Source organism: Podarcis cretensis (assembly GCF_951804945.1).
Source record: "Podarcis cretensis genome assembly, chromosome: 13".
In the NCBI taxonomy this organism is placed as follows: domain Eukaryota; kingdom Metazoa; phylum Chordata; class Lepidosauria; order Squamata; family Lacertidae; genus Podarcis; species Podarcis cretensis.
The window spans coordinates 26,834,867-26,860,210 of NC_137182.1; the positions used below are offsets into that span (position 1 = coordinate 26,834,867).

The 25,344-nt window shown below is 46.5% G+C and overlaps 2 long non-coding RNA genes across 2 annotated transcripts in view; one reads left to right on the plus strand and one right to left on the minus strand.

The window, feature by feature from the left end:
• The window catches only part of LOC307200378, a 557,860-nt gene that overhangs the window by 136,391 nt on the left and 396,125 nt on the right, over window positions 1–25,344 (minus strand). The window lies entirely within an intron of this gene.
• Window positions 14,401–23,352, plus strand: LOC307200377. The gene is made up of 3 exons (XR_013832393.1): window positions 14,401–14,570; window positions 16,262–16,346; window positions 22,871–23,352. It is a non-coding gene; the product is annotated as an uncharacterized lncRNA (long non-coding RNA).

Here is a 25,344-nt window from a genome sequence, read left to right on the forward strand (position 1 = left end):
AGAATGATGATTGGTTCCTGGACGCGATGGAAAACAGGAGGGGCGGGTCAATGGGAGTGGCTAAAATCTGGACTGGTGTGCAACATTTTGTCACTGCTGGTCTTGCTTGAATGTTCTGTTTATTCCCGTCTGCATTCAACACACTACTTCTGGTTGGCTCGTTTCACATAAGCATGTACACTGTGGGTCTCATCCCTACTAAGTCATCTTTACAGCAGACCCATGGAAGTCAGTGGGCTTCAGTTAGCCATGTCTAACTTGAGCCCATGTACAGTAGTACCTCGGGTTACATACACTCCAGGTTAAATACACTTCAGGTTACAGACTCCGCTAACCCAGAAATATTACCTCAGATTAAGAACTTTGCTTCAGGATGAGAACAGAAATCGTGTGGTGGTGACGCAGCGGTAGTGGGAGGCCCCATTAGCTAAAGTGGCTACAACCCCGAGTTTATCATTTCTTATACTAATGAAAGCAGCAATAATCTCTCAGTGCTTTGGAAACAAAGTGGCAGCAGCTTGTCAACGAGTTCAAAATATCATCGGCATGTGATAGGGCTGGAACCGGGGGGGGGGGGGGGGAGCCCAGCCCCGAGAGACCCACCAGAAGGAATACGGACTCGTGCCTACATGTTATGGAATTAAAAATTGGCGACAACTTTATTAAACCTTTCAGATGCTTAGGCTTTGGGTGTGTATCCCTCCCAGCCCCAAAGCTGGGGGGAACTGGGGCTCCTCAGGGTGAATGGGATATAGGAGGGTGCACAGCAAGACGCTTGTGTGCACTGGCAGCCCACCCTATATCCCCACAACCTTTCAGTGTATGGCCAGTGACTCCCATATACAAACCACTTTAAGAGGGGACCCTGGAATCACCACCATGGGGGGGTGTGAGTCACCACTTCACACCCCACGCCCCCATTTAGGGAAGATAGACTAAAGGCTTAAAACCTTTAGCCCGAGGCTTAAAACCAGCAAAGTTGTGATGAATTGCTACGGGGAAGGCAAAACCTGCCAATGCAGGGAAATTCCTTCCCGACTCTTCAACAGCAACCATCAAAAGACTGTAGCAGCGGCTGCTGAACAGCGCCTCCTATTTAAGCAGTCTGGCCCCACCTCCCTGCAGGGCTGATTGGCTAACTGAGGTTTGGCAGGAACCTCCAATGACTAGCACAAGGAGGCGGGCCAGCTCAACCATCTGGTGGGTCCCAAGTGGGCCTAGGTGTTGAGCGCAGCCCCGCAAAGGGCACCCACAAAGGAAGGCGCTCAATTTACTACATTCACGAGGCAGTTTATTCTGTTTCCCCAACGTTTCCCTAACTGTTAATTCCTGCATTATATTTGAGCTTTCACACGACATGAAAGCTGCTTTCAGAAATATAGGGGGAATACTGTGCAATTATAGCACTCATTTCTGTGTTGTTTGCTTCCAGACAAAGCCCGTTTGCAAATAATATGGAAATATGTGCAAAACATGCGCTGTATTCCGCTATATTTCTAGAAGTGGCATTTACATTTTGTGAAGGTTCAAATATAATGTGGAAATTAACAGCCAGGGAAACAGCATGAACATGGAACAAACAGTTGTGCAAGCGCAGCCATTGCTGGGCTTCTACCAAGATCCATAGACCTACAGAGGGACCACTTGTCCTTTTGAGCAGAGGTGTGGAACCGTTTTAATTCTGAGGGCTGCATTATCTCATGGGCTACCTTCCCAAGGGCTGTATGCCACAGTTGGGCGGGGCTAGAGGCAATTAATGGGCGGGGCAATGCATGCAACTTGGGTGGGCAGGGCCAGAGGCAAATAATGGGAGGGGTAATGTATGCAACTCGGGTGGGCGGGACCAGAGGCAATTAATGGGTGGGGCAATGCATGCAACTCGGGTGGGCAGGGCCAGAGGCAATTAATGGGCGGGGCAATGTATGCAACTCGGGTGGGCAGGGCCAGAGGCAAATAGTGGGTGGGGCAATGCATGCAACTCGGGTGGGTGGGGCCAGAGGCAAATAATGGGAGGGGCAATGTATGCAACTCGGGTGGGCGGGACCAGAGGCAAATAGTGGGCAGGGCAACATATGCAACAATTAAGAGGGAACATTCCAGCCATGCAAAAGGCAGAGGTTTTTTTTCCTTATACACATGTACACACCATGTACGTATATCCCTCCATCCAGGTGAGCAAAATTCAAGTTATCACAGTTCAAGAATACTTCTCAGTCAGGCAAAAGCCCTTAATGGATGTGTGGAGTCAGAATAATGACGGGGTGCAGCCACTGGGAGAGTTTTGAGGGTTGGATAGAGATGCTTGGAGGACCAAACTGGCCCACATTTGAGGCCCCCCATCCCTTTACTCACAGCAGCCCAGTCCTGCTTCTTCTCCTGTATGGAGTGGCAAGAGTGAAGAGACCTGGCAACACCTGGGCAGACTGGGCACAGAGGGAGAAGACTAGGGCAGCAATGCCTTGGAGAGGAATAGGGGGGTTGGAAGAAAAGGGGGTCCACTCCCCCAAAACCTGGAGCCAACACCGGTGTGCAATCTGACTCTGGATCCAGGACCATCTCTCCAACTTCCTCTTCTCTCTTGGCCTGTGTCTAGAAAGTAGTGTTGGAGGACGAGTGTTCAGACCCCTGGGCTCTCACTTGTGGGGTGCCTCAGGGTTCCGTCCTCTCCCCAATGCTTTTCAACATCTACATGCAGCCACTGGGAGAGATCATCAGGGGGTTTGGGCTGGTTGTTCATCAGTATGCATATGATACCCAGCTCTACCTCTCTTTATAATCAGAACCAGTGAATGTTGTGAAGGTTCTGAGTGAGTGCCTGGACACAGTTGGAGGATGGATGGCGGCTAGCAGGTTGAGGCTGAATCCTGACAAGACAGAAGTACTGTTTTTGGGGGACAGGGGGCAGGCGGGTGTGGGAACTCCCTGGTCCTGAATGGGGCAACTGTGCCCCTGAAGTAGCAGGGTGCAGCCTAGGAGTTATTTTGGACTCACAGCTATCTATGGAGGCACAGGTCAATTCTGTGTCCAGGGCAACTGTCCATCACCTCCATCTGGTACACAGGCTGAGACCCTACCTGTCTGCACACTGTCTCACCAGAGTGGTGAATGATCTCGTTATCTCCTGTCTGGACTATTGCAACGTGCTCTACATGGGGCTACCTTTGAAGGTGACCCAGAAACAGCAACTAATCCAGAATGCGGCAGCTAGACTGGTGACTGGGAGTGGCTGCCGAGACCATATATCATCGGTCTTGAAAGACCTACATTGGCTCCCAGTACATTTCTGAGCACAATTCAAAGTGTTGGCGCTGACCTTTAAAGCCCTAAACGGCCTCGGCCCAGTATACCTTAAAGAGCATCTCCACCCCCATCGTTCAGCCTGGACACTGAGGTCCAGCGCCGAGGGCCTTCTGGTGGTTCCCTCACTGTGAGAAGTGAGGTTACAAGGAGCCAGGCAGAATGCCTTCTCAGTAGTGGCGCCCGCCCTGTGGAACACCCTCCCATCAGATGTCAAGTAAATAAACAACTATCTCACTTTTAGAAGACATCTGAAGGCAGCCCTGTTTAGGGAAGTTTTTAATGTTTGAAGCTTTACAGTGGTACCTCAGGTTACATACGCTTCAGGTTACAAACTCCGCTAACCCAGAAATAGTGCTTCAGGTTAAGAACTTTGCTTCAGGATGAGAACAGAAATCGTGCTCCGGTGGTGCGGTGGCAGCAGGAGGCCCCATTAGCTAAAGTGGTGCTTCAGGTTAAGAACAGTTTCAGGTTAAGAATGGACCTCCGGAACGAATTAAGTACTTAACCCGAGGTACCACTGTATTCTGTTTTTAATGTTCTGTTGAAAGCTGCCCATAGTGGCTGGGGAAACCCAGCCAGATGGGCAAGGTAGAAATAACAAATTATTATAAATTATTATTATTATTATTATTCTCTCCTCCTCTGCTTCCAAAGATGAGCACCGTGATGATGACCTTTCACCTCTCTGTTGTCTCCAAGTTAGGCAAATGGTGGCAAATGAATGAGGGGCCTTATGGGAAGAAGAGTAAGGCCTGGCAGTGGCAGACTTTGGGCTATCAAATTTCAGCACTGCTCTGTGCAACGCTAACATTGGATGCCCCCTGCCTCTTGTAGTTCATTCTGCAGCATTATTTCAGCGACCGCTGCAGTGCGGTGCCCAGCATGGCCAAACCAGTCGTGCTACCCTCAAACTGCCTGGGCTTGGCATCTGTAGCGTGGAGTGAGATGAGAGTCCTAGCCTCAAAAGGGTTTGGCCTCTTATGGCCCATTGTTTGGGGGAATGGTTTTCATCCAGGGCCACATCCACACCTTACATTTAAAAACACTATGATGCCATTTTAAATAGTCATGGCTTTCCCCCAAAGAATTCTGGGAGGAATTAAAGGGACAGAACTACCTAAATTGTATAGAAATTTATTTATGTATGCTACCACAGCAGCAAAGTGGAAAGAAGCAGAAGTGCCAGCAAAGGAAGAATGGATACAAAAACTTATGGAATAGGCAGAAATGGCGAAACTTACCGGAAGAATAAGAAACCAAGATAACAAACTTTTTAACAAAAGAATGGAAATGGTTTACGGAATATTTACAGATAAATTGCAAACGGATAAAAACATTAGCAAGATTGTTGAAATAACCTGCAGTTTCATAAGAGTATATACTGAAAGTAGATAATGAAATGAGCAAATTAAATGAATCTGGATATGCAGAAGATATTAAAAAATAAATTTAAGGAACCGCAGAAAGAGGGGGAAGGAAGTCAGGCTTTGAAATGTTAAATTGATGAGATGTATAAACTAATGAGATGTATAAACTTGAAAAGTATAAATAAAAACTTTTAGAAAAAGGGTTCTGGGAGCTGCAGCTTGCTATGGATGCTGAGAGTTGTTGTTGTTGTTGTTGTTTAGTCGTTTAGTCGTGTCCGACTCTTCGTGACCCCATGGACCAGAGAACGCCAGGCACTCCTGTCCTCCACTGCCCCCCGCAGCTTGGTCAGACTCATGCTGGTAACCTCGAAAACACTATCCAACCATCTCGTCCTCTGTCGCCCCCTTCTCCTTGTGCCCTCCATCTTTCCCAACATCAGGGTCTTCTCCAGGGAGTCTTCTCTTCTCATGAGGTGGCCAAAGTACTGGAGCCTCAGCTTCACAATCTGTCCTTCCAGTGAGCACTCAGGGCTGATTTCCTTCAGAATGGAGAGGTTTGATCTTCTTGCAGTCCATGGGACTCTCAAGAGTCTCCTCCAGCACCATAATTCAAAAGCATCAATTCTTCGGCGATCAGCCTTCTTTACGGTCCAGCTCTCACTTCCATACATCACTACTGGGAAAACCATAGCTTTAACTATACGGACCTTTGTTGGCAAGGTGATGTCTCTACTTCTCAAGATGCTGTCTAGGCCTGTCATTGCCCTTCTCCCAAGAAGCAGGCGTCTTTTAATTTCGTGGCTGCTGTCACCATCTGCAGTGATCATGGAGCCCAAGAAAGTAAAATCTCTCACTGCCTCCATTTCTTCCCCTTCTATTTGCCAGGAGGTGATGGGACCAGTAGCCATGATCTTCGTTTTTTGATGTTGAGCTTCAGACCATATTTTGCACTCTCCTCTTTCACCCTCAATAAAAGGTTCTTTAATTCCTCCTCACTTTCTGCCATCAAGGTTGTGTCATCTGCATATCTGAGGTTGTTGATATTTCTTCCGGCAATCTTAATTCCGGCTAGGGATTCATCCAGCCCAGCCTTTCGCATGATGAATTCTGCATATAAGTTAAATAAGCAGGGAGACAAAATGCAGCCTTGTCGTACTCCTTTCCCAATTTTGAACCAGTCAGTTGTTCCATATCCAGTTCTAACTGTAGCTTCTTGTCCCACATAGAGATTTCTCAGGAGACAGATGAGGTGATCAGGCACTCCCATTTCTTTAAGAACTTGCCATAGTTTGCCATGGTCGACACAGTCAAAGGCTTTTGCATAGTCAATGAAGCAGAAGTAAATGTCTTTCTGGAACTCTCTAGCTTTCTCCATAATCCAGCGCATGTTTGCAATTTGGTCTCTGGTTCCTCTGCCTCTTCTAAATCCAGCTTGCACTTCTGGGAGTTCTCGGTCCACATACTGCTTGAGCCTTCCTTGTAGAATTTTAAGCATAACCTTGCTAGCGTGAGAAATTAGTGCAATTGTGCGATAGTTGGAGCATTCTTTGGCACTGCCCTTCTTTGGGATTGGGATGTAGACTGATCTTCTCCAATCTTCTGGCCACTGCTGAGTTTTCCAAACTTGCTGGCATATTGAGTGTAGCACCTTAACAGCATCATCTTTTAAAATTTTAAATAGTTCAGCTGGAATACCATCACTTCCACTGGCCTTGTTATTTGCAGTGCTTTCTAAGGCCCATTTGACTTCACTCTCCAGGATGTCTGGCTCAAGGTCAGCAACCACACTACCTGGGGTATATGAGACATCCGTTTCTTTCTGGTATAATTCCTCTGTGTATTCTTGCCACCTCTTCTTGATGTCTTCTGCTTCTGTTAGGTCCTTTCCACTTTTGTCCTTTATTATGGAAATCTTTGTACGAAATGTTCCTTTCATATCTCCAATTTTCTTGAACAGATCTCTGGTTCTTCCCATTCTATTGCTTTCCTCTATTTCTTTGCATTGCTTGTTTAAGAAGGTCTTCTTGTCTCTCCTTGCTATTCTTTGGAAATCTGCATTCAATTTCCTGTATGTTTCACAATCTCCCTTGCATTTTGCTTGCCTTCTCTCCCCCGCTATTTGTAAGGCCTCATTGGACAGCCACTTTGCTTTCTTGCATTTCCTTTTCATTGGGATGGTTTTCGTTGCTGCCTCCTGTATAATGTTACGAGCCTCCATCCATAGTTCTTCAGGCACTCTGTCCACCAAATCTAAATCCTTAAACCTGTTCCTCACTTCCACTGTGTATTCATAAGGGATTTGACTTAGATTGTATCTTACCGGCCCAGTGGTTTTTCCTACTTTCTTCAGTTTAAGCTTGAATTTTGCTATAAGAAGCTGATGATCTGAGCCACAGTCAGCTCCAGGTCTTGTTTTTGCTGACTGTATAGAGCTTCTCCATCTTTGGCTGCAGAGAATATAATCAATCTGATTTCGATGCTGCCCATCTGGTGATGTCCATGTGTAGAGTCGTCTCTTGTGTTGTTGGAAAAGCGTGTTTGTGATGACCAGCTTGTTCTCTTGACAGAACTCTATTAGCCTTTGCCCTGCTTCGTTTTGATCTCCAAGGCCAAACTTGCCAGTTGTTCCTTTTATCTCTTGACTCCCTACTTTAGCATTCCAATCCCCTATAATGAGAAGAACATCCTTCTTTGGTGTCACTTCTATAAGGTGTTGTAAGTCTTCATAGAATTGGTCAATTTCAGTTTCTTCAGCACCAGTAGTTGGTGCATAAACTTGGATTACTGTGATGTTAAAAGGTCTGCCTTGGATTCGTATCGAGATCATTCTATCATTTTTGAGATTGCATCCCAGTACAGCTTTTGCCACTCTTTTGTTGACTATGAGGGCCACTCCATTTCTTTTACGGGTTTCTTGCCCACAGTAGTAGATATGATGGTCATCCGAACTGAATTCACCCATTCCCGTCCATTTTAGTTCACTGATGCCCAGGATGTCAATATTTATTCTTGCCATCTCATTTTTGACCACCTCCAACTTACCCATGTTCATGGTTCTTACATTCCAGGTTCCTATGCAATATTTTTCTTTACAGCATTGGACTTTCCTTTCGCTTCCAGGCATATCCGCAACTGAGCGTCCTTTCGGCTTTGGCCCAGCCGCTTCATCAGCTCTGGATCTACTTGTACTTGCCCTCCGCTCTTCCCCAGTAGCATGTTGGACGCCTTCCAACCTGAGGGGCTCATCTTCCAGCGTCATAACTTTTATATGCCTGTTGTCTTTGTCCATGGAGTTTTCTTGGCAGGGATACTGGAGTGGCTTGCCGGTTCCTCCTCCAGGTGGATCACGTTTGGTCAAAACTCTCCACTATGACCTGTTCATCTTGGGTGCCCTGCTCGGCATAGTTCATAGCTTCTCTGAGTTCTTCAAGCCCCTTCGCCACGGCAAGGCAGTGATCCATGAAGGCAAGGCAGTGATCCATGAGAGTTGTTAGGAGAACCCTATTCCTTTCACTCTTGAGAGTCCCATGGACTGCAAGAAGATCAAACCTATCCATTCTCAAGGAAATCAGCCCTGAGTGCTCACTGGAAGGACAGGTCGTGAAGCTGAGGCTCCAATACTTTGGCCACCTCATGAGAAGAGAAGACCCCCTGGAAAAGACCCTGATGTTGGGAAAGATGGAGGGCACAAGGAGAAGGGGACGACAGAGGACGAGATGGTTGGACAGTGTTCTCGAAGCTACCAGCATGAGTCTGACCAAACTGCGGGAGGCAGTGGAAGACAGGAGTGCCTGGCGTGCTCTGGTCCATGGGGGCACGAAGAGTCGGGCGCGACTAAACGACTAAACAACAACAACATTCCTTTCACAGAATGGTTTAATATTCAATCCCTCTTCGTGGGGAACTCTGTAGCTCTGTAAGGATGATAGAGGTCTCCTTACAACTCCCAGTACCCTTTTAAAACTACAGTTCCCAAGATTCTTCAGGGGAGGCCATGAATATTTAAAGTGGTACTGCTTTAAATATACAGAGCAGATTTAGCGGCCACCTTGCACTTCTCCTTAAGTTGCAAAACGACTTGGGTTGGCACTGACCTAAAGGACTGTGAGTCATAAGGGCTGTGCACAGATGGGGTTGTGATTCTTCTCCGGGTGGGGAGGGAGAAACTTTTGCTCTGCCGTCGTGTGATTGATTCCATCTCTAAGAGCAACAGCCTGCAGCTTAAGTCCATAGGCATGTTTGTTTTCTCTTAAATCAGGGAATTAATAACTTAAGCTTGTGCCAGGGAGGTATGCAGAGAAGTTGATGAAGCCACTCATGTGGAATGCGATCACCCATCACCTACTGGTGCATACTGGGCAGGCTGGGAACACAATGAGCTCTAGCAAAGAGCCCATCCTGAGGTTCAAACAGAGTTCAGTCCAAGGCTAGGCTGCTCCTCCTTCGCAGCACGGAATTTAATGAAGTTCTGCTGGCAAACTGCTATCGGAGGAAATAGTTTCAGGAATGAGAGAACTTAACCCCAGGAATTGGTCTCCAGCAGGGATGGGCAGATCTGTCGACCCCCATCTACCTCCATTTATCTCTCTCTCTTTTTAAATCCTTAACTTCATTTCTCCACATTTCCACATCAGTTTGCAAGTTTAAAAGCGCTCATGAAACTTCGTTTGCATTTTGGCTCAATCCCTGCCCCCAATTTACACATTTTTTTGCAAAGCAATTTTCCTTCATAGAATGCATCTTTTCCTGTTATTTACATTAATATATACATCGTTACACACACTTTACCTAGTATATGCCTCTGTTTGCTCACATTCCAGGGCTGGAGAACTGCGTTGCAAAATTTGGAAAAGAATTTCAAAGAATGGCTGAGGTTTGGTTGACGCATTCTTTCACAAAGGGTGAATTAGCTGAGGTTGTCTAATCAGCTTTCTCTCCCATCCCTAGCTGTAAGGACCGAGAATTAAACCCACAAATGTCTGATCTGGAGAAATCTCCACCTAGCAGTCTACTAGAAAACCTGTCAGGACGATTTCTCCTGCTTTTTAGGCAAAGAACCATCTCAGCATCTCATACAGAGCATTATGCAGTCACAAATTAGGTAAAGGTAAAGGGACCCTTGACCATTAGGTCGTCGTGACCGACTTTGGGGTTGCGGCACTCATCTCGCTTTATTGGCCGAGGGAGCTGGCATTTGTCCGCAGACAGCTTCCAGGTCATGTGGCCAGCATGACTAAGCCGCTTCTGGCGAACCAGAGCAGTGCACGGAAACGCTGTTTACCTTCCCACCGGAGTGGTACCTATTTATCTACTTGCACTTTTTCATGTGCTTTCAAACTGCTAGGTTGGCAGGAGAAGGGACCGAGCAATGGGAGCTCACCACGTCGCGGGAATTTGAACCGCCGATCTTCTGATCGGCAAGTCCTAGGCTCTGTGGTTTAACCCACAGTGCCACCCGCGTCCCACAGTCACAAATTATTGCTTTCCTAAAATAAAAAAGCAGGCTGCAGAATTTTGTTAGATCCTCTTTTGTACTCTGACTATCATAAATCACACCCAATGCTACAATGCAACCGAACACCCGAGATCAAACATTAGAAGTTTAAAGAAGTCCCCCTTCTTCTGAGCATTGAGTTCCCTGGCATTTACATTCCCCAAAGTTTCTTTGCTCTCCCTTGCACCCACCACCCTTCCTCTCTCCCTCCCCACCCCTGATTTCCCTGTCCCTCTAACAGGTGAGTCCAGAAAGATTCAGACATTTGAATAAGAATTTTCTTAATACGTTGGAGAGGTGTGGGGGGTGCCGTTGGTCATTGAGAAGCAGGAAGAAGATAGAGTATAATTAATATGACTGTTTGGTCTCTAATAGTAAAATAGAAGCTAATTTTTTCTTTTCTTCCTAGAGATGTAAAGGTCAAAGATGGGGTATGGGCAGGAGAAAATAGGGGAAAGAGTTCTGCTAACCAGTTCTGCAGGGTTTAAGCCACTCCCACTAATAAGAGCAGTACTGTTACAGGGAGGGGCAGTGGCTCAGTTGTAGAGCTTCCACCTTGCAGATGAAAGGTCACAGGTTCAATCCCCGGCATCTCCCAGTTAGGGCTGGGAGTGTTCCCTGCCTGAAACCCTGGACAGGCACTTCCGGTCAGTGTAGGCAATACTAGATGGGCCAATGGGTAGCTACCTGTATCAGGCAGCTTCCTGTGTTCCTAATACTATGTGGTTGGGTCCCATGGCATGGCCAGTGGAAGTACAAGACCATAACTGAAGGAAACCAAACAAACCCTGGGCTAGAGCATGTGATGGCCAGCCTCTTGCTGACCCAGCAACCAATTAGAGATGGTTAAACCATCCACCCATCAAGAGGGACTAGCACAGCGGTTCTCAAACTGGGTCCCCAGATGTTGTTGGACTACAACTCCCACGGACACGGACACAGACAAACTGGAACGTGTCCAGAGGAGGGCAACCAAAATGGTCAAAGGCCTGGAAACGATGCCTTATGAGGAACGGCTAAGGGAGCTGGGCATGTTTAGCCTGGAGAAGAGGAGGTTAAGGGGTGATATGATAGCCATGTTCAAATATATAAAAGGATGTCACATAGAGGAGGGAGAAAGGTTGTTTTCTGCTGCTCCAGAGAAGCGGACACGGAGCAATGGATCCAAACTACAAGAAAGAAGATTCCACCTAAACATTAGGAAGAACTTCCTGACAGTAAGAGCTGTTCGACAGTGGAATTTGCTGCCAAGGAGTGTGGTGGAGTCTCCTTCTTTGGAGGTCTTTAAGCAGAGGCTTGACAACCATATGTCAGGAGTGCTCTGATGGTGTTTCCTGCTTGGCAGGGGGTTGGACTCGATGGCCCTTGTGGTCTCTTCCAACTCTATGATTCTATAATTCTATAATTCTATGATTCTAACTCCCATCATCCCTGAGCTCTGGCCTTGCTAGCTAGGGATGATGGGAGTTGTAGTCCAACAACATCTGGGGACCCACAGGTTGAGAACCGCTGGACTAGTGGGTTGGGGGACGGACGGAAAGACCACTATGCATTTGTCTGCCACCATGATTGTACCTTAGGTGGTTTACAGGGGGGAGTGGGTGAACCTGTCAATTTTTTGGTTTCACTCAGTGTCTCATTTTTTCTGATCTCTACATTTCCACACCAGTTTGTGATATTTAAAAATGTCCTCAAGAAAATTAATCAACATCTGAGGGCAAAATTCTTCTAAGATACCCATGCTTGTTTGCTGTTTTCTCCAATACACACATATCATAGAGCAGTTTTAATACACATTTGTTGTGTATGCTATTTTTTTAAAAAATACACACCATTTTATGCACACCTGTGAGTTTCACAGGGTGGCTGTTGTTAGGAGGTCCTTTATTCCTCTCCCTTAGCTGCAATTCCCTGAGTATTTGAACACTCTATCCCTCTTCCCAGGGAACTCTGGGAATTGTTGCTCTGTGAGAGGAACAGGGGTCTCCTAACAGCTCTCAGCACACTTAGTGAACTACAGCTCCCAGAATTATTTTGGGCGAAGCCATAACTGCCTGAAGTCACATGGTACTGCTTTAAATGTATGGGGCAGATGTTACCTGAGTGTGTTCCATGGCCATGGAAGGGAGGGCAGGATGGTAAAGTGGGTGTGAAGGGAAATTGAATGGAGTGTCATGAAGGAGGGCTAGTCTAACTGAATGGAACACTAGGAGCACCTGGCACTGCAACATTTTGTTGCAGCTCCTGCTTGTAACACCTGCTCTTTGGTCCGATAAAACCCCCTTCCCCACCCAGCTCAATAGATATTTAAAAGACTGGAGGATTAAACAACACAAATGGGAAATATAATGTTGTTTGAAATCTATCTAGGCAGTAGACCAAGATTGTTAATATGTGTGCAGTGTATTTGGTGCCCGAGACTTCTAGGATTAGTGAAATAGTTTTGCAGATGGCGGCGCCAGAAGGAGGGAAATTGGGTAAATTTAGCAATGGGGTGGTTTGGCACAGACATCAGTGCAACATTTTATCAGAAAGGCAAGGCAGAGGAGCCCAGAACTTCCAGCTGCAGGCGGCCCTTTGGCGAGTCAGTGCAAGGAAATTTGTAGTTAACACATAAGCTTTGGGAGACAAATGACTCCTCACTGGGCGCGGCTTTGGAGGTTGGTACGAATTCCCTTCTAATAAATGTTCCCCAAATAGACTAAGGATTCCCCTTTCCAGTTGTTTTACTATTCTGCTGGAATTAAACACAATGCTACGCTGACAACTAAAGTTCACTTCTAGAGGCTGCTTCTCACATAGTTTTCTTTAAAAAACAATACCAAAGTAAGAGTCACTCTACGATGGTTTCCTCAAAGCTGTGCCACACGGCAACATTTGAACAAGAGTGCCGTACAAACACTTTCAAGGGTTAAAATGTACGAACAGGTGCGTGACAAGGTAGAAAAATGCAACCCAAGAACCCTGGAAGAGAAGACATGTCTAAGACAAGAGTCCAAGGCAACTTTGGCTTTGTTTTGTCTTCTTTCCGTGACAGATTATTTCTGAAAATAACAATATGAAAAATAGTCTTTGGCAAGAAACGAAGTTAGGCTGAATTTCTTCATACTACAGTAGATAGGCTGTGTCACACTTTCCTTGAATGGTAAGAAGTGAACAGGACAGATATCGGGGTACTGCGAGAGTAAAGGGACCCCTAACCATAAGGTCCAGTCATGACCGACTCTGGGGTTGCGGCACTCATCTCGCTTTACTGGCCGAGGGAGCCGGTGTACAGCTTCCGGGTCATGTGACCAGTATGACTAAGCCGCTTCTGGCAAACCAGAGCAGCGCACGGAAACGCCATTTACCTTCCTGCCACAGCGGTACCTATTTATCTACTTGCACTTTGGCATATTTTTGAACTGCTAGGTTGGCAGGAGCAGGGACCGCGCAACGGGAGCTCACCCCATCGTGGGGATTCGAGCCACCAACCTTCTGATCGGCAAGCCCTAGACTCTGTGGTTTAACCCACAGTGCCACCCGTGTCCCCAGGGCACATTTCCTTCTTGATAACCTTCTGATGTCGACGTGTCAGTGGTGCGAGGGGACAGAGCCAAAAGTGGATGGGACGACATATGTACATTTCCCCCTTTGTGCAGTAGGCTAGTTTCTCCCCACACTCACATGCTCCTCTCTGCCCACCATTGTGACAAACTGGAGGCATTCTCTGAGTTCAAGAAAACATTCCAGCCTGGCAAAAAAACCCTCCCCACCACTTGAGATGCAAAGCAGGACCAGCGAGGGGGTGGCCCAGGGAGAGTTCTGAGGGCCGGATAGAAAAGGATGGAGGGCCACATTCATCTCCCAGGCCTCAGTTTCCTCATCCCCTGGGTATAAACTGCAGGGATGTCTCTGTGTTTAATTATTCTGGCCTGACGCTGCTAAGGTGTTGACTGCTCTGCAATTATTTCTAAAAGCTCATAATTCAGGAACTGGTGCTCAGGGGCACGTAAGGCTGGCTGGCTGCGGGGAATACCTTTTGCCTGGAATGTACTGCAAGTGGTGTGCAGCATAGCACCAGCTGTCGTCAGAAAGCAGTGCTTTCCAAGCCTCCTCGAGTCGCATCAATCTGCACGCTCAAAAGATTCCCATCGAAACCTCCTTTTATTCCAGTGGCACAGGAGGAGGCTGGGGGAGGGGCGGGGAGAGAGAGGATTGCCAAAATGAAGCCATAAATACCATTGGAAAGAGAGCAGATTTGAGAGCAAGCTTCCAAGACAGAAGTCCTGTTTATTTATTTGAAATGTTACCCTGTCTTTCCTCGAAAAGGCTTTAAGGAGAAGAACAATGATCAATTCAGGTTGCAAGCCCCAGGAACACTGGGGCTTAGTTCCAAGGAAAGATGCACTCAAGTGGGCTGTGAAACAGTTAAACAAGAATAATATTGCCATGTTAAGAAGATACACAAGTGGCTATTTATGGCACTGTTTATCGTGGCATAGTTCCTGGGGTTCTCTGTGGAATTCTTCGCATGCCTTTGTTATTTGGCTAGCATTAAGGAATAATGTACCATAAAAGCCCAGCTTTTTCTTCTGCTAAAAACAAAAAATAAAAAAACCCCTGACTTTTGTGAAAGATCTGGAATGGATTCTTGCTATTTTTATTCATTTGGAAGGTGCACAAGCATCCTTCAGCCCGGACACTGAGGTCCAGCTCCGAGGGCTTGTGGCGGTTCCCTCGCCGAGAGAAGTGAGGTTACAGGAAACCAGGCAAAGGGCCTTCTCAGTGGTGGCACCTGCCCTATGGAACGCTCTTCCATCAGATGTCAAGGAAATAAATAACTACCTGACTTTTAGAAAATGTCTGAAGGCAACCCTGTATCTGGAAATTTTTAAAGTCTAATGTTTTACATTTTTTTAAAATAGTTTGGGGGTTTCTGAGCATGGTTTTTTGAAACAACTGTTGTGTGTTTCAATTCCCTCTAACTGCTACCAGCTTCCTCCCAGGTACGTGGGGTTAAGGCCTCGGGTTCCCCGTTTCTCACTCCTTGGGCCTCCCCCCCCCATCCTTGACTTTGTATAGGTGGTACTGACAGTATTGTGGGATTGCATTCTACGAATTTTTCACTTTGCAAGAGTGTGAGACATGGGATGTGGGAGAAATTCAGTTCCATTCACTGTTCAAGGCAGACCTGATTTGCACTTCCAGAAACAATGCCCAGTCCAAAACACAGCCATCCTTCAAAATTTGCACTTCTTTGAATTTTGCAACGCAGTTCTCCAACCAAGGAATGTGTGCAAAAGATGGGCTACATTAACTACGAACCCCAAAATCTGGGATCCCCTCAAAACTGGTGCCAAAGCTTTGCAGTCATTTTGCAGCACTCCACAAATGGAGTAATTGATAAAGCAAACCCGGGTTTGTAGTTAATGCCCCCAAATGCAATATTTTTGGCAATGGTTTTGCAGCAAAAACACTGCGTTTTGCAGCACCCCACAAATGGAGGTCAAAGGGTAACCAAAAACCCAACCTTGTCCGATTCACTCCAAACCGGTGCCAAACTTTGGCAGAAGTTTTGCAGGGTTTTGCACCAGCCTCCGCCTGCTTTGAACTGTGGCTGAGCATGTTCTGGTGGGTGCAGTTCCCTCCTTTTGCCAGTAGTTGGCGGTGGCAGATGGGCTCAACTGCTTCCTGAGTTAGGCCATAGGTTCTTGGGGCCTTGCGGGCTTGAACCCTACAGATGCAGACTCGGTGTAGCTGTGGTTACAAAAAGACAAATGTTGCAAGGATGCAATTATCATGGTGCCTCCTTGGGCTGATAACAGAGAGCCAGAGAGGAAAATGCCCCACAGGCTGTTTCCCAAGTTCCCTGACTTCTAGCTTTGGCTGCTAATTGATTCAGAGCTGATCTATATCTGTCCCCAGCAATATGCAAAGGTATTACTGGATTCCCTGTAGCGTGAGACAGGCAGGGAAAAAACGTCTTTGGCAACCGGTGCCCCTCTGCAAGGAGCTTGTTCAAACATGACTGTGTGGGACAGAATAGTTCCCTTGTTTTCAAAATCTGGCACCTAATTATGATCACTAGTCTCAACATATCCCTTTTGGGATTTTTCAGGGCACATATCTTTATCTGGAGCTATGCAGGTGCTGCAGGGATCAGGCTGTCCTCCTGTCCCTCACCAGCTCTAATAATCAGAATAGTAAGTTTATTATTTATACCCCATCCATATGGCTGGGTTTCAAAGCATGCTCGCTTTTGTCCTTCTGCCCAATCACACTTTGCAAGCTTAATCTATTTTCCGTTTTTAGTCAAGTAATAAAGGAAAAGGTAAAGGATCCCTGGATGGTTAAGTCCAGTCAAAGGCAGCTATGGGGTTGCGGCGCTCATCTTACTTTCAGGCCAAGGGAGCCGGTGTTTGTCCACTGACAGCTTTCCGGGTCATGTGGCCAGCATGACTAAACCGCTTCTGGCACAACGGGACACCATGATGGAAACCAGAGTGCATGAAAACACCGTTAACCTTCCCGTCACAGCGGTACCTATTTATCTACTTGCACTGGTGTGCTTTCAAACTTCTAGGTTGGCAGGAGCTGGGACAGAGCAACGGGAGCTCACCCCATTGTGGGGATTCAAACCACTAACCTTCTGATCGGCAAGCCCAAGAGGCTCAGTGGTTTAGACCACAGCGCCACCCACGTCCCATGTAATAGCCGGGTTCAGGAGGCACAAAGTATTGGTGTATAAAGCCCTATACAGCTTGGAATCAGAATACCTACAAGATCATCTCCTTATGCCCTCCATGCCCAACTGACCACTGTGCTCTGCAGTTGTTGCCACACCTCTATGGGTGCTCCCCCTTCCTTGGGTTACATCTATATCTTTTGCCCAGAGGGCAAGGGCAGACTACGTGGTTTTATACCGCATTGACTACACACCTGGGTGTGGCCTGTGTGGTGCACAGATAGCTACCAACATACCCATCCTATATTACAGCCACAGCTTAGCTGGTGATAAAGAGGAAAGCGAGCATGCCAGGGAACAAAGATGCACGTCATGTCAACGACTTATGTGCTGTGTCACCAGAAACGCTTCATGATTCTGCTTGCTGGGTGACTTAGGACCAGTCACCTGGTTATTGTGAGGGTAAAATTAAATTTAGCAAACTGATGTGCGCATGAGTTCAGGGGTGAAGTTTAAAAGGAGGCGGGGCTTAACATGAGAGGGGAGGGGCTTGGGACAAATTGTAAAGGGAGTTTTTTTTGTCAGACGTGGGGGAAGGGCAAAGGGAGAGGTGGGGTTGGTGAGCACAGCTAGCAAGAGTGGCAGCCCCTAGGGAACAGAATGCAATTTTGGGACTGAGGCTGGAAGCATGTCTCTGCTTCTGCTGCTACACAGGAACTCCCTACATGGAAGTAAATTTATTGTCTAAGCAGCATGGGGCATAAGAGCAAGACCTAGAATAGGTGTGGGGAACCCGTTACAGCCCGAGGTCCACATTCCTTTCTGGGCAGCTTCCCCAGGGCCACATGCCAGTGATGGACAGGGTCAAAGGTAAATGTGGGCAGGGTTTCACTTTTTCACAGTAGACTGGTATCTACACGCATGGACACACCTTTCCCAATCCTCCATCCAGTCAAGCAAGAGACATGATTGTATTTCAAAAGCAAGAAATGCTCAAAGTAGCAAGCAAGCTGAGTGAGGGGTAGGGCTTGAGAGAGATGGGTTGTGGCCTGGGAGAGTTCAGAGGGCCTGGAGGCCTGAGGTTCTCCACCCCTGAACTAAAAGTAGAGTGGCCATACCCTCCAACATTTCTCTGATGAAAATAGGGATGTCCTATTCCATGATAACAACAACAACAACAACAACAACAACAACAACAACAACAACAACATTTATACCAGCTTCCAACATATATAAAAACATAATAAAACATTTAAAAACTTCCCTGTACAGTGGTACCTCAGGATAAGTACTTAATTCGTTCCAGAGGTCCATTCTTAACCTGAAACTGTTCTTAACCTGAAGCACCACTTTAGCTAATGGGGCCTCCTGCTGCCGCCGCGCCGCCAGAACACAATTTCTGTTTTCATCCTGAAGCAAAGTTCTTAACCTGAAGCACTATTTCTGGGTTAGCGGAGTCTGTAACCTGAAATGTATGTAACCAGAGGTACCACTGTACAGGGCTGCCTTCAGATGTCTTCTAAAGGTTGTATAGTCACTTATCTCTTTGGTTTGAGGGGATCGCATAACTCCATACCCTCCAACATTTCTCCCAAGAAAATATGAACGTTCTGAGGAAAAGTGGGACATTCTGGGATCAAATCAGAAACTGGGATGGCTTCTGTAAATCCACGACTGCACCTGGAAAATAGGGACACTTGGAGGGTCTGAGATTAGCCCACCATTTACATCTGGCCCCTAAGTTGTGACTGGATAGCTCAGTTGGTTAGAGTGTGGTGCTGACAATGCCAAAGTTGCAAGTTCGGTCCCCGTATGGGACAGCTGCATATTCCTCCTTTGCAGGGAGTTGGACTGGAGGATACTCTGGGTCCCTTCCAACTCTACAATTCTATGATTCTAAATTACTGCCTTACAACTGGTGGGTTGTCACGGCCCACAACTGAATAATGCTCTGAGCTAGGGTAGCTGCCATACGTCTGGATTTTCACTGTTGGGAATATGGCAGCCCTATCTGAGCCAAGGTGATTCACATCACTTCAAGGAAAGGGTTATATTTCTCTCTCTCTCTTCAAGAACAATAAGGAAATGTTTTAAAATGCAGGTTCCATGTTGCAGGCTGTGGTTACAGGTGGGCCCTGCCTCTGAAAAGACTGGGGATTAGTGGCCTAATCCAATTGAGGGTTGCCCCACCTCCACCTCACCATCCCTTCTTGATGAACAGCTCATGCAACTTTGTACAAGGCCTGTCTTTCCCAGGCTGCGAGGAGCTGGTGTGTTGGGACCTGTCCTTTAAGACGCCCGCACCTTCTTGCCTTTGCTGATCTGTTGGCACCTCCAGCATGTATCCGGCGCAAGCTAACACCGCAGAGATTTGCAGGTGTATGATTAATGATGGGATATGCTGTGATAGGCATCAGAAGAACCCCCAAGGATAGTTATCACCCAAAAGGTGTTTGCCAAACACTGAGTTGCCTTGACTAGCACATTGTTGGAGCACCTCTTTCCACTTCCGCATGCCAGTCAGCCTAGCAGGAGACAGAGTGCTGGTTTTGCAGAAAGGAACCTACTATTTTCCACCTGGTAATCTGCAGCCATCATTAGAGTGCTCCAGCAAAGCTATTATCACAGGCAGTGATGCAAGAGGAAGAGGCACAGGGAGGAAAGACTCTGTGGGCATTTTTGGTTAAGAATAATATTCTCCCCACTCCTTCTAGCTGATTTCTGCTGTAAGAGCAGGATTCTCTAATCCAGACAATGCCCACCACAAAGCAAACAGAATCAGCTCCTTGCAGATCCGCAAGAGAACGGTTCATAGTGGATAAAGATGATCAATGTCTGCTGATCATTTAACACCATTAAAACTATCTAAAATGTACAAAAATACCTCAAGTAAATACTGGAGATGTGGGGAAGTGGAAGGTACAATGCTACATATGTGGTGGAACTGTAAGAAAGTACAGGATTTCTGGGAGGTAATTTATAACAAGCTCAAAAATATGTTTAAGATCTATTTTATTAAAAAAACCCCCGGAAGCTTTCCTTTTGGGTATACAGTGGTACCTTGGGTTAAGTACTTAATTCGTTCTGGAGGTCCGTTCTTAACCTGAAACTGTTCTTAACCTGAAGCACCACTTTAGCTAATGGGGCCTCCTGCTGCCGCTGTGCCGCCGGAGCACGATTTCTGTTCTCATCCTGAAGCAAAGTTCTTAACCTGAAGCACTATTTCTGGGTTAGCAGAGTCTGTAACCTGAAGCATATGTAACCTGAAGTGTATGTAACCTGAGGTACCACTGTACTAGGTTCAGACATCCCTAAAAAGGTGAGGAAAATATTCTTGTACGCCATGGTAGCAGCAAGAATATTAATCGCTACATACTGGAAAGGGGACACAATCCCGACCAAATTGGAGTGGCAAAGTAAACTGTTAGAATACGCAGAGCTGGCAAAAATGATAGGGAAATTGAGAGGACACACTGAACAAATGTTTATTAAAGAATGGGACATATACAAAAATATCTTAAGGTACATCGTAATAATATGATGTCGATGGCAGGCCTTGAATGACCTCTGTGGTACAGTAGAAATGCATAGGAGAATAAGTCATTAATGAAAATTAATAATGGAAATGGAAAGTGTGCTCGAAGAAATAGGTGGTAGATGCATGATAGGGTGATGGGATGCCGTTACAGATATAAGAAGTTAATGTGATTTGATGCAAGATTTTTTATTGTTATTTCTGGATGAATTTTTGTTGGTCTTTTAATTTCAATAAAGCATTTGTGAAAAGCAAAAAAGAAAAGAAAAAGTCTGTTGATCATGGTAGCTACATGGCATGCCTGGGATCAGAGGATCAGCATGCCTCTGAACCTCAGTTGCTGTGGAGGAATAACAATAGCCCTCATGCCTTGCTGTGGACTTCGATGAGGTATCTGGTTGCTTGCTGTGCAAAACGGGAGCCTGGAAGAAATAAAACCTTTGGTCTGGAAGCACTTCTTCCATAAAACTACGGAACTCACTTCTACTATAGTAGATGTGGTGACGGCCACCCACTTGGATGACTTGAAAAGAGGATTAGACAAAAGAATAGAGGATGAGGCTATCAAGTGGCGTAGCGTGGGGGTGCAGGGGGGCCAGCCGCACTGGGCGCAACATCTGGGGTTAGGGCAAATCCACGGGTTAGGGGGCGCAAATCCACGGGTTAGGGGGCGCAAATTACTTGCCTTGCCCCGGGTGCTGACAACCCACGCTACGCCACTGAGGCTATCATTATGCCTCTGAGTACCAGCTGCCATTGAGTGTAAGCTGGGAGAGTTCTGTGGTGCTTGTGTCCTGTTCATTGTCTTCCTATAGAACATAAGAAGAGCCTTTATGCCATTTAGTCCAGCATTCTGTTCTCACAGTGGTGAACCATAGAAAGCCCACCAGCAGAACTTGAGCACAAAAGCCCTCTCCTCTCCAGTGGTTTCCAGAAGCTGGCATTCAGAAGCAGTGATTCTGCAAGGACTCAGGCAGGGAAGGATCTTTCTCCACACCCTGCTATCTGCTCCTTTTCTTAAACTAGCAATGCAAGGGATTGAACCTTTTGCAAACAAAGCAGGTGTGCGACTACTGAACTGCAATCCCTTGCTTTTCGTTTTGGAAGCTGGTATGCTGGTTGCTACTTGAGGAAATCTGGGAGAAAGCCTGGCCCACTTGTACCTTTGATCACATCGATTCTTTTCTTATCCTCTCATTTCCTCCTAATGAGTGGGTGTGGAGGCTGAGGAGTGAAAATAAATGCAAACAAACAATCATTGCAGATGCTTTTACTCTCGCAAGATTGAATGTATTGCCCTCAGCTGTACTGGAGGGACGATTCCAACAGATTCCACATGAAAAACTCTTATGTCCCATGGAGATGGCAGTACCGAATCAGTGGCGCATGCCCTTCTGGCTTGCACTCTTTATAAAGGCTTGGGGAATTAGGTTATCACCCCTCTTTTATTGCCCAACCATTGCCACAGTGTCCTTTCTCTTGGCAGATCAAGATGAGCAGATGACAGCAAAGATTGCAAGGTTTTTAGCTGGGGCAATCAGAATAAGATCCACCATTTGACTATTGATTCAAACCCCTAAAATGTATTTTATATAACTGACTTCTTATTTCTATTCTCTGTATATCGTATTGTTGTTTTATTGCTATGGCTGATGGCTGACGCAAATAAAGATTCATTCAATCAATCAGTGAGTCATTGCAGATTTGAGAAGATCATCTACAAGGGTGCAAGGAGAACCCGGTGCTCTGCCTCAAGACGCCTGCAAAACAAGGGTCGCCGTTGCCTCTGGAAAGATGCAGTGTAAGAAAAGGGAGCCAAGATACAAGGAGGATTCACTGCTGGCCCTCAGCACCTCAGAGCAATGTGCTTGTTGCTTAGCTCACCTCAGGGGTGGCGCATCCTATTCTGCCACAATTCCCATCATGCCACTGCCAATTTCTGGTGAGATCTCAGGAATCTCACTGAAATCTCATGAGATCTTTCATGCGTTGGAGATGAGCTGCTGTGCTCGTCAGGCCTGACACTCTGACAAGTCTGTGCAGATTGTGTTCTTTCTAATACAGAGTTAACCCCAGCTTGCACAGTGTGATTTACTGCTGGCTCGCTCCTGACAACCGGACAGCCCTTGAAAAAGGGGACACCTTCAAATAGAGAACTGTCCTCTTTAAAGTAGGGCACATGGCCTCCCTAGTGTCTGTCCAAATGTACCCTGTCTGTTCTTTTGCTTTCTGCTTGCTGATCCTGCTGTCTCCTGGGGATGGGCCCTCAAACATTTGACTTGATAAAGAGTGCAACTAAGCATGTGCAAAATTCAGGAAGTGGGCTTGTGTGTCAGAGGACTTGGGTTTCAGGCTAGCGTGATTTTCAGTTCTTCTCCTTTTAGAAATGAAGGCCTGGCAAGAGTTAAACCTTGCAGTCTGGGAAAGAACCTCTCTGTTTGGAATACACATGAAATGATGGCTTCCTACTGTTGACACTGACCATGTAATTAATGTTTTCATTTCAGGAGAACTCTGCAGATGATAAATCGAAGACACGCAAAGCACTTTGAAATGATTGTTTTTGTATATGACGTTGAGAGTGATAAACAACATTAACGGAACCACAAATGAGATGAGAATCAGGCAGACACATGATGTATCACCAGAGAAATCTTGTTTTCACTAAGGGCTGGGAGTCTGATGGCCGCAAGAGACATAAAGAACACAGGAAGGCAGAAGTTAGATCAGGATCTACTCTGAGTGACTGCAGTAGATCAACAGAACATTGCAGATCAACCTACACTGAAGAAATGAAGACAGCTAACCAGGAACAGATTTTTGTGCTTGAAAAGAACACCAGCCTTATTCCACCCTGGTACTGAAACAAATTCCTGGGCTCCAAATGTTCAGAGGCACCCTGTTCTTTCATCCTAACTATGCTTTTTGCACCTGGTTCTGGTGGGTACCTCCTGGAGCTCTAGTAAAACAACTTCAAAGTAGATGAGACAAGTCCTGAAGTTCTCCCACTCCTGACATACAGGAGCAGCAGGGAGATTTTATTTTTACTGTGAATGTGGTCCTCAGTTGTAGCAAACCTCACTCTAGATTTTTGTATTGCTCGATACTTGGTGGTGGAAAAGCAGCATTCTGATTCATGACCTTTGATGACTGGTTCAGGTTGACAACCAAGTTCAAGGAATACATGCGTCACACTGCACCAACCTGGGTGGAAAGCTTAAAGGAATATTTTCAGAGCAAAGTACTTGCAAGGTCTTCAGGCTCCTCAAGAAGGAGTATTTTGTCCCAAAACAAGTAGAGCTAAAATAAAAGTATTGTATCAATAAACAACAGAGCCTGTTTGAGGGCACAGTTGTAGCAGCAGGACCCGTGACAGCATGGGTACAATGGTGGGGGGCTGGGAAGGGGCCAGGAGCTGCAGGGTGACGGCAGGGCAGCCGTCAGGGGGGCAGTGGTGGAGTGTTTCGCCTATAATGGGAAAAATATAATGAGCTGCCCCTGGCACTATCTCACTGCTAGCATAGAAGTAAGATTCAGTTGCCTGTCTGGTAAGCTTCTGTATTGTTATGAGTTTGTGGGTGCCAGACCTCTCTAATCCGTGGGCCTAGTAAGTGTTAGAATTTAATCAAGGCTTGAGGTGCTAAGCTGAGTACCAGACTTCTAATCCCTGAACCCAGCAAGTGTTAAACGCTAATTAAGCCAGGCTTGTTTCTATAGGCCATTAAGAAAAGAAAGGAACAAGGGGGTTTGGTGTGAGATGGTGTCAGACTTAAGGGAATCCAATCCCTCCCACGGTGGCAGCCAAGAAGCAGAGAAACAAGATTTCTTACCAAGTAATTTATTCACTATGCACAGAGAGGCAAAGGAATGCAGTGTCTCCCTAAGATAATGGCGCTCCTCCAAGTAAAGTCCCACCCCCTCCGTTTCTTCTATTCTACATCACCACTGCATTATCTGGTCTGAGCCTTCTGCCTCTGAGCTTCCTGTTCTACTACTCTCAATGCCCGCCTAGTCCTGAAAGGGGGGCGGTCAGGAATGCTTTCCAAGGACACTGAGTCTGTCAGCTGTCTCTCCCCCTGATGCTTCTTCTTCCTGTTGTTCCTCTCCCAATATTTCCCAGCTTCTCCCCTCTGCAGCCTCTGAACTATGCCCTTCTGCAAACCACTGTTCTAAATCTATACTGTCCTCCTGTTCTCAGGAGGGTTCAGGAGAAGAGGGTGGCTCCTACCATTCTTCCTCAGTCCAGCCCCTGACAGATGGCAAATGGATGGGCTCCTCCTCCCTCAGCAGATAAAGCCAAAATTTAGAGAGGTTAGGAAGGGATTTAGGTGAGCTAGAAGCTGGTTGAAAAACCAGAGAATAAAATGTTTCAGGAATGCCAGCTTGGCCCCGCAACTGTGGGTGCCTGGGGCAATGGGTGCCAAAATTTCTGGGTGCAATGCCCCTTCATGAGGCGCTTGGGCTCCCAGGGCCTCAGGGAGTTGGCACCTAGGCAATGTTTGATGTCTGCCTGAATCCAAGGCTGCGGCTAGGGGAGAAACAAGACCCTTTTGGGGTGTTAATGCTGTGAACCCCTCCATCGTATGCTCAGGTTGTATATATGTGTAAATAAAATATATATCCTAAAGATACTGCAGTCTCTGTTGTGCCTCCTTACCAAAAGGAAACACGAACTCTGGGTGAGTGCCCGGAACCCCTGGAATCTTGCACCGCTCAGAGATTGGGGTGTCGTGCTGATCACAATGGCTAGCTTTCTGTCCTGAGGCCTGTCACCACTGTTCAAACATCCCAACGTTAACTTTTCACCTTCTTGAGAAACATCAGAATAGTAACTTATGAAAAGAAAAGAAACAAAGAAGGGTGACTTGCTGGACAGGTTTTTCTTGACTCGGTTACAGACAGGATGTGATGTTATGGGGGAGAAACCTCCCTATCTGACAAGCAACACCATCGTGTGTGCGGTTTTAGCCCACAGACTGGT